A 1,080-nucleotide genomic window follows, 5' to 3' on the forward strand; every position below is an offset into this window, starting at 1 on the left:
CAAGCCAGCACAAGGCGAGCGAAAGATCAAAAAGACGCAGAGAGGGAGACAGATTAACTGGAGCAGCAGCAGCAGCAACAACAACAACAAAAATCACACTTAAAATAATAATAACAATAATAATAAAACCCAAACCACCAACAAGGGAGATATTGTTTAAAAGAGCGAGCGAGGGAGCGAGCCGAAGAGCTGGTCTGACCGAGTGGATCCGTGCAGCTTCTCCTGGGATCGCCGGGATCGCGCCGCGCAGCGTGCGGTGCCCTGCCCGCGCCGGGGGTCCCCGGCCGCCGCCACCGCATCCGCGCCGGACTCCGCACCCTCCGCGCTGCTTTGAAAATAAAAGCATCTCTCTAATAATAAGCGGGACGGTGGGGGAAGAAGACTCGCATCATTGGAGCTGCCAGCCGCGCACCCCCTGCCCGCCGCCCCCGGCTCCCTCCCCGGCTATGCTCCGGGTCAACTTTGATGGCACGTTGAGAAGCAGCGGGCGCTGAAGGGGGACAACCGAGCGGCGCGGAGCCGACCTGCTCAGAGACCTGCACCCACGGATTGTCTTGCGGGGGCGGAGTGGGCGGGGGGGTACAAGTGGCATTTCTCCCCCCCCCCCCCTCCTTCCAGGCTATAAATTGGATTGTATATAAATCTGCTTCGTTTATCTCCCTGGCCCCCCTCAATGACGCTGGACTAGAGAGCTCCTCTCCGCGGCCCGCCCGGACCTGCCGAAGCGAGCGATGGACCACGAGCGACTGCGCCCGGGGATGCCCCTCTGAAGCGACGCGGGGCACCGGGGCAGAGCGGCGCCGCCTCTCCCCTGCTCCCCGGATCCCCTCGCACCTCCGGCTCGCTCCCCGCTCCCCCTCCCTCCTCCCCGGGCTCCGCAGCCACCCCCTCACCTGCTGCCGTCCCCCTCCCCCGTGGAGCCGGGCTCTCTCCGTGCACGCCAAGCCTGTTCCCCCCCCCCCCCGCCGCCAACTTCGCCCTCGGTGCCTGCGCGTGCAGCCTCCCCCCTCCGCCTCCCCGGCGGCACACGCCGCTTCCCCGGGCGCCCCCTCCCTCCGCCGCGGCTCCCCCCCTGCGCGG

This window comes from Cyanistes caeruleus, chromosome 7 (genome assembly GCF_971803275.1).
Source record: "Cyanistes caeruleus chromosome 7, bCyaCae1.hap1.1, whole genome shotgun sequence".
In the NCBI taxonomy this organism is placed as follows: Eukaryota; Metazoa; Chordata; class Aves; order Passeriformes; family Paridae; genus Cyanistes; species Cyanistes caeruleus.